This window comes from Myotis davidii, unplaced genomic scaffold, assembly GCF_000327345.1.
Source record: "Myotis davidii unplaced genomic scaffold, ASM32734v1 scaffold116, whole genome shotgun sequence".
Lineage (NCBI taxonomy): Eukaryota > Metazoa > Chordata > Mammalia > Chiroptera > Vespertilionidae > Myotis > Myotis davidii.
Window position 1 is genome coordinate 1693473 of NW_006290632.1, and position 10085 is coordinate 1703557.

Genomic DNA, 10085 nt, shown 5'->3' on the forward strand with positions numbered 1-10085 from the left:
CGCTAGATTAAAAGACTTGTTTGGTGATCTAGTTGGGAAAAGGCAAAAGAAGCCCAGAGACAGAGACACTCGCCCTCAGGGTGTTTGTTGGCCATGTAGTCTCGATTGTACAGCCAGGTGTTGCTTCAAGATGGGCATACATTCTGAGAAGTGCATCGTTAGGCGATTTTGTCATTGTATGAACATCACAGAGTGTGCTTCCAGAAGCCTAGATGGTACACATAGCCTACTACACACACAGGCTGCAGGGTATGGGCTAATGCTTCTAAGCTTAACCTGTACAGTATGTTACTGTGCTGAATGCTGTAGGCAATTTAATGTGTTGTACTACCACATTACAGCACCTGCACAGCACAGGAAATGCCAGCAGCACAGCAGACACTTCATCTAATGAGAGATTATGCATCAGGTCAACAGTGGTGTCGTGTCGTAGGGGCTGAAGTCGCTTCAGCATTAGAAGGGTGACAGGATTATGAAACTGCCTGTGGGTTGTCACCTCACATGCCTCCCTGTCACCAGGCCACTGCATGAACAAGTACCTCTCTTGAACGGCTTTCCCCTTCCTCAGACTATAACCCTCTTCTCAATTACAAGTCAGCTGTGACTGACCTCCTCCTCCGTGGTGACAGCCCTCCACACCATTCCCATCAGAAATGTCCCTCCCACCAATAGCTAACCCTTTAAAACAGGGGTTCTCAACCTTCTGGCCCTTTAAATACAGTTCCTCATGTTGTCACCCAACCATAAAATTATTTTCGTTGCTACTTCATAACTGTAATGTTGCTACTGTTATGAATCGTAATGTAAATATCTGATATGCAGGATGGTCTTAGGTGACCCCTGTGAAAGGGTCGTTCGACTGCCAAAGGGGTCGCGACCCACAGGTTGAGAACCTCTGCTTTAAAAGGAGTTTCATGTTTCCATAGACTTATACTTAACATTTTTCTGAGTTACACTAAATAATCCCCTGGTATATTTTTATTCAAAAAAATTTATTAAATGCTTAGTGGATGCCACGCGTTATTTCTGGGCCCTGGGAATACAGCAGTGGGCACAACATTCAAACATTCTGCCTTCATGGAACTTACATTTCAACAAGGGACGTTAGACATTAAATAAAATAAACAAGAGGATCAGGTGGTATGTTGGAAGGCAGTACATTCTATGGAAAAAGGTAACGCAGAGAAAGGATGTGGGGCTGCCATGCATGGCATGGCTGTAATTGAGAATAGTGAGTATGGGCGGGGACTGAGGAAGTGGTGAATGAACCCCGCGTGGGGAGGCTCATCCGTTTATGCCCAGAGACCAGATTAGTGCCTGGCCCACAGTTCTCAGTCGTTCAATATTTGGTGAACAAGGGCAACCTGTATTTGACAGGTCCTTTCTTTTCCTGCGGAACATTGCCTCATGATGAGGGGCAGTGCCAATTCTGTTCTTCCTTCCGTAGTGAGTTTTATAGAACTTTATGGGCAGGAAGCACTGGGTCATGGTCTGACTTAAAGATAAAAATAGCCAGTGAGGATTGGTGGAATGATAACCCGGGTGGAGTGGCTCATCAGATGTGTTTATAAAAATTAATTCCAGCCGAGACCGGTTTGGCTCAGTGGATGGAGCGTCGGCCTGCAGACTGAAGGGTCCCGGGTTCGATTCCGGTCGAGGGCATGTGCCTGGGTTGCGGGCACATCCCCAGTGGGAGATGTGCAGGAGGCGGCTGATCGATGTTTCTCTCTCATCGATGTTTCTGGCTCTCTGTCTCTCTCCCTTCCTCTCTGTGAAAAATAAATAAAATGTATTAAAAAAAATTAATTCCACACATTTGTTCATGTGTGTGGGGAGATGAATAATACTTAGAGGAGTTTGGATTTCAGAGTAACCACCCAAATCACTTTCAAATTCAAGTTTTCCCGGACTTGAAATAGCTGGTCAGTAAATCATCGTTAATAGAAGACTACCTTGTTAGTGAAATGGTTTAGCCTGGTGAAAAGATCCTCATTCCAGAGATCTTCACTGAGCCGGCAGCCCGGCTCAGGCCTGTAATTGAGAGAAATAAAGGCAGCCCGGGGCCTGCTAACCTGTAGGACACAGATCAAGGCAGGAAGCGGGTGGCTCTTTCGGGCCCTCTGCAGACTCCATTTCATTGTGGCCCTGCTGCCACACTGAGGCAGGAAACCCCGTTTACTGAGAGGTAGAGTCGTCTTTATTAAAAGCAAAACCCCGTTTAACGTAAGGATGGAAACACCTGCTTTGGGTAAATAGAACTGATTCATATAAGCAGTTAGTAAAAAGTGACATTGCAGAGGTAAATAGGTGTAACTGGACAACTAGAAAATAAAATCCCAGTTCTCTCTCACACAGGCAGCTCTGCCTCTCAGGTTAGTGATAAGAATCTCTTATGGATTCCTCACGTGCTTAGCTCCATCTTGGTGTGAAATTGTGCAGCATTCCAAATCATCCCCAAGAATCCATCTTCCTGAAGATGAGACACCAGGAGCCACGGAGATTGGCTAAACAGGAGATGTTTTGAATGAAATGCAGAGTTTAATCACATTCTACTTTCAGAAAACTACTTCATTTAAGTTGGTACTTGCCTGGGGTAATAATTTATGCTCCACACTTGAGTAATCACCGGGAAGATTGCTCAGAACCCAGCCCATCACGCACGTAGCCACCAATATGCATGGAAACTTCGGAAAACTTCGGATCTGCACAGTCTCAGCCAAAGTCGGACCTCGGGTTTGTTTGTCCCCACCCCGCTTTTGGGCGGAATCATTTTATGTCTCATGCTCTGTGTTACTATTTAGGAGAAAAGTTTGTCTTTTCTCCTAAGCAACAAATTTTAAAAGGTGCCACTTTTGAGCATTAAAAATGCTCAATTTTCTAAGTATATTTTGTCTCATGGAAATTGAACCCTACGGAAGGTAAATAAAGATCATTTATTTCTAAATTTGATTTTTTTTTTCACAAAGCCTCCAAGGTCTTGGCTTTCTCCATGTACAACTCATCCAAATCCATGAAGCACTGGGGTTTGTGTTTGTTCTCAACGCTGTTCTGTCTGCCCCACGGAGAGTCGCCAGGTGTGGGGTTCAGGTTGGCTACCGAACAAGGCGCTGCCGTGAGTCCTGGTGGCCGAGCGGTAGGTGCAGCCTGTGCGGCCCTGTGCTGTGCTGGGAGCAGGGGAGAGTGGGGACAGGCCTGCGGTGCCCGCACCCAAACAGACCCCGCACTTGGGCCCTGGGAGCGACACCAAGAGAACGACCTTGCGTGCTGTATGGCTGTTGAAGTCCTGTGACATATCATCACATAAATATCTGTTGCATGGTTTCCTGATTCTTACAAAGTCCCCTGTGGACTGGCTGCTGCTCCGACGTCCATGCAGGTCAGGGGGAAATAGCCAGTTTACTGGCTGCCCATGAGGAGCCGCGTTTTCCCATGGTCCCCAAATCCCTGCTTTACTAGTAAAAATGGTTCCTCCCTCCCAGCATCCTCTCTTGAATTTTCCTCTGTTAATCTCAACCCCAAATATGCCTTCCGCTCTAAGCTACTACTAAGACTGCATTACTAAATTTCCCCAGAAGCTGACAGGGTGCATGCAGTCAAACAATTGGTCAAGTCACTTACGGAAGCAGTGCAGTTTGGGACCCACAGAAAGGAGGCTGCGCTTGGTGGTGACTTGACTGTTGACTCAGTGAACCTCGAGGAGCTGCAGTGCCCATTCTGTAATCTGATGGGGGGGGGGGGTCATTGTCCCCCAAGCACGCTCAGTTCTGAAGCTCTCAAGTAGTCTGGCTTGACAAAATGTTCAAGTTGGTTCGCCCTCAGTCAGAGCACATCCTAGTGACGGACACCTGGGCCCAGCATGGCCAGGAGCCCAGCACCAGCAGGGCCTGACGCACAGGGACCTCTACACACAAACCTCTACTCCCCCTTTCCCAGCGTAATTTTTCTTCCCCTAACCTTTAAACTTTCAGGTTATTAAGTTACCTCATCAATCCCGACCAAACTCAGTAGACATTTCACTAAAAGAATAGAGACAAAGAATATCCTTTTCCTTGCAAGTGCTCAGCAATTTCCAAGGCGCATGGGCCTCCTGTTGGGAGACTTCATGCTTCGTTTGTTTATGCTCTCAGATGACGCCTCAGTGTGTTTTGAGGTGTTTATTCCAGTGGTTAAATTTGAAGAGGTGAAGAAAAGTCAAATTCTCCCCAATATTGCCTAGGAGGAGTCTAAAATAATTGGAACACAGTGAAAATGTTTTTACATCTGAGGGAGGAAGAGAAGGTTTTGTTTGCTCAAAACAGCAGTTTTCCAGAATCTTAGGCCAGAGAACCTAAAGAATAAATTTCCTTTTTACTCCAAATGTAAGGGTGCTGATTTTTTTTCCTTAGCATGCATAGCATATATTATGTTTTTTAATATAATTGCCCACTTAAGTTTTTGTTTCATGTTTCTTTATTCCCTTAACCAAGTCCCAGACATAATGGTTAAAATTAGTAGATCATCTTTCTAAAATTATACATTTTAATTATGATTATTTGATAAGCATTTCAGACATACTCACTCATATATCACATAAAATCAGAAATAAGTGTGTATATCAATAGCAGTTTAATCCCAAATGGAGGCTTTATTTAAACTATCAAGGACTTGATTACAGGAGCTTTGAGATTAGAAATGAGATTTACAAGTGGCTAGAGGGAAATATTTAAGTATCTTTGCTAGAGCAAATTATAGTCATTTTTAAAAAGACTTAAAATATGAGTGAACTGAGAATTTCATCTAAGATATCCTATTACTGAATTATGCCTTTTTTGTAGTCACCTCTTCAGCTATTTAGAAAACAGCTTGATCAGAAGCAAGGAACATCTACTTTGCATTTTACTTCTAGCAAAGTAACCCTTTCATGGAAAACAGTAACCCTTTCGTGTAAGTGATTTCTTCTTTGAAATATCATATTAAATGGAGGGTGGACTTTTTCCAATGTCCTAAAAGAACCAAATGAGTTTAGTTTCTAAATATCTTTGGCTTCAAAACAATGCTCATGAGTTAACCATAAAGTGTTGAATAAAATCCCTGATGCAGTTGCATTTGTCTTTCCAACTTAAGCGTCTACATGATCTGGCTCTCACTACCAATCGCCCTGATGTCTGACGGCCTTTCCCACAACCCAGGGCTGTGTGCCTGCATTGCCCAGTATGCTTGCAATGCAGGCTCTTTGGATGTGCTGTTTCTACTTCCTGGAATTCCCTCTTCTGGAAAGCTCTAAGTCTGGCCTTCTTTTTGCAAGTCTCTGTTCAAATGCCATGTCATCAGAGGCCTTTCCCAATCACTCCCCAAATAAAGGAGCAACCCCCTAATCCCAGCATTTCCCATCACCCTTTGTCTACTTTGTTTTCCATACCATTCAGTGGCATGTGGTGTATTATGTGTCTTGATATTGTTTATTATTTATCTCTCCCTACCTCTCTCTCTTCAACTAGAGCTGAGACTTATCTGTTCTTTTGTATTGCTGTAGCTCCTATGTTTGTGAGTATATATTGATTGACTGCATGGATTTAATTCTACAGATATTAAGCATTCACTATATACAAGGCACTGTTAGATGGTACAGAGTTATGAAGATGAGTTTCAGGTTGCCTAGGAGAAAGAACCATAAGTCAAACACAAAGGAAGATAAAAATACTGTAAGAAGGGTCTGATCAAAGTGCCATGTGTGTCAGAGAAGAGAGAACTTAGACCTAGTCCAGGTGGCCAAAAGGCTAATAGAAGGAGGGAGCGTCTCCAGAGGGACCGTGAAAACTGGGCAGGGGGACCTTCCGCTGGTGGAGGTAACAAAGGAGGATATTTCAGGGATGAACCAATTTGAGCCCAAATAGACAGGAGCGTTGTTAGTGTTTGGGAAGTAATTTTTGAGGGAGGCCTAGGCTTATGTGTAGAGGAGTAGATTAGAAGGTGATGGAAGAGGGTTTGAGGTCCCCTATGGCAGCTCGGAGAATGTAAAATGATAAGCAGTGAGGAGGCATGCAGCTTTCTGAGGAGTGACATGGTAAAGGATGGGCTTCGGGAAAAGTCACCTGGCAGTGGTGTGTGCAGTGGTCAGAGGAGAAGCAATGAAGCCCAATTTGGAGTTTGTTGCTGTGAGACAGAGAGGGGATGAGCTGGAAAGGAGGAGGTGGAAATGACCATGAGGACTTAGCCATGAAAAGTAAGGGATAGGAGGGGGCTAAGGAGAAATTGATGGCTTCAAGCTTCATAATTGGGAGAGGTGTTGCCATTATTACTTTTCTTACAGGAAAGTAGGAAGGAGGGCCTGATTTGGAGTGTGAGATGACAAGCTTCTGTAGGGGTATTGAGATTAAAATGTAACCAGGATATCTAGGTAGGTGGGCTATCAAGGCATTTTGAAATGTGAAACACACCCTGAGGTGCTAGGTGGGGGGTAGAGATAGGGACTCAGATGTCACGTGGGTGGAGGAGACTGGTGAGGTAGTGAGTGGGCTGGCACAGCTGAAAGAGAAGAAGCAGGGATAGGAGCCAAGTAGACCTTGCAGGGAGGACTGTGTGGAGGAAGGGAGAGAAGGGCTCCAGAGAATGAGTCAGAGCGGTAGGGGCCTGGATTAGCAGCCTCCTAACAACATGGGCACAGAGAAGGTGTGGATGGTCAAGAGAGTCAGTAATCCTGAGAAGTGTGGAAAACAAGAAAAATATTTCCAGGTTTCTAAGTTTAATTTTATTGATCACCAGTTGCAGAACTGCATATTTAGAATGGTGGGGATAAACTCAAACTATAAGCAACCACAGAGAAAATGGATTAAAGCAGTAGAATTACAAAATAAGGTTATTTTGTGCAAGAAATATACTCAAAAGAAAAGAGAAAAATAGGTTGGCGCCAGAATGATAGGAAGATATTTTTTGAATAGAGAGAAGCATATCTTTCTCTAGATGCAAAACAATCATTATCCTGTTGGGAAAAGCCCTCCCATTTCATTTTGCCAATGACCCAGGAAAAGTGGTAAGATGAGGATTGTATCTGCCTTTGACAGATGAGAACAAGGATGCTAAGCAGGGTGGAAGGACACTCATTCATTCATGCAACATATCATATCCAATGCCTGCCAAATTCCAGGCACCATGTTAAAGGCTGGAGATTAAATGATAAACTGACTGGGCTTACATTCTGGGAGAGCAGAGTTCACACACACCCACAATCACCCCAATCTGATCAACTGTGCCAGTGCTATGAAGATAATCAGGGGCCGAGATGGGCGCTCAAAAGGGAAAGCCTCTTGCCCACTGGTGTGGCTCAGTGGTTCAGCATCAGTCCGAGCACTAAAAGGTTGCTGGTTTGATCCCCAGCAGGGGGTGTGCAAGAGGCAGCCAATCCGTGTTGATGTTTCTCTCTCATCAATGTTTTTATTTCTCTCTCCCTCTCCTGTTCTCTCTCTCTTTCAAATCAATAAAAACATTTTTTTAAGGGAAAACCTCTTTTCCCTTTTTTACTTCTCTGAAAAAGTGATGTGTGGAGAACTGAAGGGTAAGAAGGCCCTGGGGTAGGAAAATGAGTTGCAAGAGAGAAAAGAGCAATATATATATATCCTGAAGCTGAAGAGAGCCTTGAAGGTTTGGGAAACTGAAGGAAATAAGCATGACCATGGTTTGGTGAACAAGCAGGAGGGTAGCACAATACACATCGGGAGAAAGAGGAGAATCACAGAGGGCCCTACTGGGTAGGTGAGGGTTTGGGTTTAATGTCAAGTGCAATGGAAAGCCATGACAGTGTTTGGCAGCAGGGCAGTGACACCCACTTTATGTTTCTAGAAGACCATCCCTTTGTCTACAATCAGAACAAGTTGTAGAGGAGGAGGGAGAGGAGGGAATGCAGAGAGAGGAGTTAGGAGGCTCTCATACACATCCCAAGAGAGAAGTGGGGAGCTGGACTAGGGCAGGGCCGCAGAGGTAGTGAAAAGTGAAATGGTTCAAGATAAGCTTTCCCAAGTAAAATTAATCCAAGTTATTGGACTCTGTGTGTGTCCATGTAGATTCATCCACTCCGGTGATGGCTGTTAATAATGGGAGAGGCTATGGATGTGTGGGGGTAGGAGGCATATGGGAAATTTCTAGACATTGCTCTCAATTTTTGTTCTGAACCTAAAATTGTTCTAAACTAAAATCTATTATTTCAAAAAATAAAATAAAAAATTTAAAAAACACCATTTTGGATATGTTAAGTTTGAGAAGACTTGAGATATCATGGAGAGGTCAGAGAGGCACTGAGGTGTGTGAGTCTGGGGGTCAGAGGAGTGGTCTGGTCTGGAGAGGTGCAGCAAGAGAGAGGGACAAGAGAGGATATTTGAAATCATGGGACTGGATGGGAAAGAGAAGAGCAGGGGTGGGACGGGTCGTGGTGCGCTCCAGTGCTGGAGGCCACAGCGAGGAGTGTGGGTGGGACTGAGGAGGAAAGGCATTGGGGGAAACCAGCACAGAATGGCTATTCAGGCCTGGTGACTCCGCATTCAGGGTTCCTTACTGCCCACATACCTAGGAACCAAACTGAAAACGGTGCTCAGAACTGTTCCTGCTAACACCCACTGAGTTTTAGATTGATGATAGCATATGGGAAACCCCAGCGGATTCTCTCTCTCTCTCTCTCTCTCTCTCTCTCTCTCTCTCTCTCTCTCTCCATGCACTCTGCTCCCCCACCCCATTGTGCACAGTCTCAAAGCCGCTATTCCATGTGCTGCGTAGACCTGCATGAGGACACTATTTTAGATTAGTCTGAGAAGGAGGCTGTTTGGTTCCCAGGAAGTTCCCCCAAATCCAGCTATTGAGACCTGGGCAACTCAAAATGAACACACTGCAGGTGAGGGCTATTGTCAGAAGACAGTAAAAATTACAGGTAAGGTTTTCCTGAATGAGCATCCTATTCCTAGAACTGGCTCAGGGCATTTCAGGGTTGTACTGAACAGGGCTGTTTGTCCTACAGATGCGAACACTTGTTTCCGCTTATGCCTGTACAGTGGATGTCACCTGGGCTGGGAAGCCCAGTAGTAAGCCTCCCTGCCGCTTCGCTGGCACAGTCACAGGCGTGCACGGAGCGGGCAGAGCTGGGGGAATGAGCGTTAGTTCTAGTTTACATTCCTACCCATGGGTACTGTGTGTGTTGAAGAAGCGCTTTCCATACTGAGGCAGCGTCTGAAAGTGTGAAACACCAGTATGTGCAGGGAGTGTGAATACAGGCAGTGATGGTGGCTGTTCTTTTTAAAGATGCTCATCTTGGAAGGCAAGCAGGCTGAAAACTGTGCCCATTCCACCTCTGTGCAGCAGGAGGCCCTTCATCTGCTCTGAAGGGGACAGCTAAATTGCTAACTGGAACTTTGAATGCCCTGGTGATATTTGGTGTCAGAGAGGGCTTTGTTTTGCTTTCCTTTCATAGGTGTCTGATGTGCATTAAGGACATGGGCTAGGATTAAACTGTTTAATTTTTAGTGGAACTGAATTTAAATAAATTACCAGACAGAATACAAACACTCTACATGCGATTTCCACTCTTTGGGATTGACTCCTTTATAGGACTTTTGTTTCCATGAATTCAGACTTCATACGAGTACCCAGCAGACACTGCCTACAGCACTAAATAGAGGAATATGCTTGTCTCAGAAGGAATTTTGATAGAGTCCTGTGGCTGAGATTGCTTTCATTGAAAGCAGACACTGTGTCAATACAGAAAACGTTATATATTTTATTTTCAAAAAACAGCAAAAAGTTATTCAATAAAAACCGTACATTCCAATAACGGAAAAAAAAATACATCAGCAAAAACCATGCTAATAAAATCCAGCATCACTCTCCCACTTTAAGGAAGGCGCACTTGCACTCTAATACTTACCAAATCCATTCGTGATTACTCAGATTGGTTATGCTTTAACAGAACATTTTATAACTCATTATTGTTTTAGTTGAAACAATATTTTGTGCTACATTTTGGCAGATGTGAATGCTGCTGTTTCAAGTGCAAGAAGAGTAACCTCCAGAACATATTATAAATTGGCTGGCCTCGGAATCGGGGAGATGATTAGATTGTCGGGTTT

General features: G+C 44.4%; 1 protein-coding gene and 1 long non-coding RNA gene across 2 annotated transcripts in view; both read left to right on the forward strand.

Moving 5' to 3' along the window:
• LOC107183066 overlaps positions 1–211 on the forward strand; it is a 16851-nt gene extending 16640 nt beyond the window's left edge. The window contains exon 3 of the long non-coding RNA XR_001513839.1: positions 131–211. This is a non-coding gene — a long non-coding RNA (uncharacterized LOC107183066). The remainder of the gene's footprint in view (positions 1–130) is intronic.
• Positions 1–10085, forward strand: part of NPAS3 (neuronal PAS domain protein 3) — an 815671-nt gene that overhangs the window by 483799 nt on the left and 321787 nt on the right. The window lies entirely within an intron of this gene.